Below are 2,500 nucleotides of genomic sequence, written 5' to 3'. Positions count from 1 at the left end.
CGCAGTCTCTCAGGATCCTGTCTGCAATGCTGTGCTGTTCGGTGAAGGCGGCTCTCGCGGTTCGAGTTTGCACAGAAACACGCCGTCTTTGCCTGAGTCTCTCCCCATCGGCTGCCACTGCAAAGCCATATCAGTACGGCTGTCCCCGTGGCGTTGCCACGGCAGCCAGGGACACTGGGAAAACCCGGGGGACAGCAAGGGGGAGATAGGAGGACCAATCACGTCGCTCTGGTGGTGTCCAGGAGAGAGCGGGGCCCTTAGTGAGGGGGTAGAGGAAATGACACGGGGAGTGGAGGTCGAGTCAGAGAATCGAGAGGGTTTGCAGGTCAGAGGAAGGGTGTGGAATAAAGCTCGGAATCTCTGTGCAGCTCCCGGGCCATGGGGGTTACCGTGGAGATGCATGTATTGTGACTGCTGCATCCCAGTAGTCCTGCAGAAGGTCTTTGTGTAGGTGTGGTCTACAATGACCAATAAAAGGTGACACAGGAAGTGTAGGGGAAATGACCTTTGACCTGACCCTAATGCATCGAATGACCAGCCATCACCTTTCCCCGTTCCTCAGAATGGGTTGGACGTATGCAAGGAGAGGGTCAAAGGTCAAGCGTGTGGAAGATGTAGAAGTGAGAAGAAAGCAGAGCATGCCCTCTCATGCTGCGCTGTTGCAGCCGTGGTTGTGGAGTTGCGGTCTCTGCAGGGAGTGTTTGAAAGGCAGAAGCTGCTGTGGACTGTGGGCTTGCACACAAACACACTGCCGGTTGGTTGACTGTGATGATGTCGTGGATACCTGTGCTCTGGTTGGCTGGTTAGCTGGTTGGGTCTGTGTGGTGTTTCTTACTGCAGCACAGACTGGGGGGGTCACATCTCTGTGGAACAGCGGCAATTGTGGTTTACACCCCCCCCCCCCCCCCAGGCTTTGAAAGTGGGGTCACTGTGATGGAGCCCAAAGTGCGTCACCTTGTTGAAATCAGACCCCTTGTCATGCCAGCTGCTGGCACACACAGTCGTCTTGAAGGATTAACAGATTCCAGTGTCTTCGTGTACTGGTGTTTCACTGGAAGACTCTGCCACAACATGGCAGCAGGTGTGTCCTCAAGACAGCCTCACTTCTCCCCTGCCTCCAAAAGGACCTGTTCCTGCCTCCGAAAAGACCTCTCCCCTGCCTCCAAAAGGACCTGTTCCTGCCTCCGAAAAGACCTCTCCCCTGCCTCCGAAAAACCCTCTCCCCTGCCTCTGAAAAGACCTCTCCCCTGCCTCCAAAAGGACCTGTTCCTGCCTCCGAAAGGACCTCTCCCTCTGCCTCCGAAAGGACCTCTCCCCTGAAATGCCTTGTTGACATACAGACCTATCCAGTACATCCTGCTTTACTGTCTGTTTCGAGCAGGTATTTTGAATCTTTTTTTTTACCAGGCGGCACTGTTCCACGCAACCATACAGATAAATTCAGTTTTAAGTAAGCAGATAATGGTTGCCGTGATCAGTTTCCTTTCTTTCGCTGCAGCTTCGGCTCCGAGCGCCTCTTGCTTTCCGTCTCCCGACACTGTTTGTGTTCCTGCACTCGCTTCTCCTTCTCATGCGTTTCCCAGCTCCGACTGGGAAGCAGAACGCAACTATCTGAAGTGACTAAGCAGTATTAGTCTATTTATCAAGGCTGTATATAATTAAATGTATAGGTTTCTGCCAATTTTATATCGTCAAAATATGTTTGTGTAGGAAAATATTATTATGAAGTTGAGTGCCAGTTTTAATTTTTTTTTTTTTGTCGGTTACGTTTCATTGTTTGATTTCAGACTTGTACCATCGCCATGTAATCTGAAGCTGATAAAAAAAGAATAAAATTTCAGACACTTTGACTGAATTGCCTAAATTCTTTTTTTCGGCAAAATGTTCTCTCTTTATTGTTATGAAAGTAGGAACAGATGGATTTGAATGTTTAGTGAAAAAAAAAATTGATATTGTTGTCATTTATTGTTGTGGCAGATACTTATCCAGGGTAACAGAATTAGATTTTACAGTACACAGAAAGCAGATAAGAAGGTAACCCGCATCATGCACATGCCTACTAAAGACACTACAGTGTAATTTCAGCCAGACGGACCCCTGATCTCCTGGTGTATCTCCTGCATAAATCATGATCTCAGCTTGCAGATGGGTCCGGGACAGAGGAGAGCAGTAAACCTCTGTTGTTGCAGACCACCCACAATTTCGTTGTACCCCCACCGTGCAATGACAAAGTCTATTCTGATTCTGATTCTGATTCTGTCAGATGGATCCCCTTAGCTGTCACATGCACCAGGACGTCACCAACACCAAGGGTTAAAAGAACACAGAAGTGCTAGGTGTAGTGACTAATTAAGAAAACAGTTTTAATAAATCATGTTAAGGCGCGGACTATATCAGATCACGATAAGAATGATTGTAATGCATACATGAACACGCAGGGCTTACTGCAGGGAAGGGTTTAAAGATCACAGCGATGCGCTGAAACGCCAGCAGCTCCTCC

This window comes from Megalops cyprinoides, chromosome 1 (genome assembly GCF_013368585.1).
Source record: "Megalops cyprinoides isolate fMegCyp1 chromosome 1, fMegCyp1.pri, whole genome shotgun sequence".
Classification (NCBI taxonomy): domain Eukaryota; kingdom Metazoa; phylum Chordata; class Actinopteri; order Elopiformes; family Megalopidae; genus Megalops; species Megalops cyprinoides.
Note: the sequence above shows the minus strand (reverse complement) of the source record.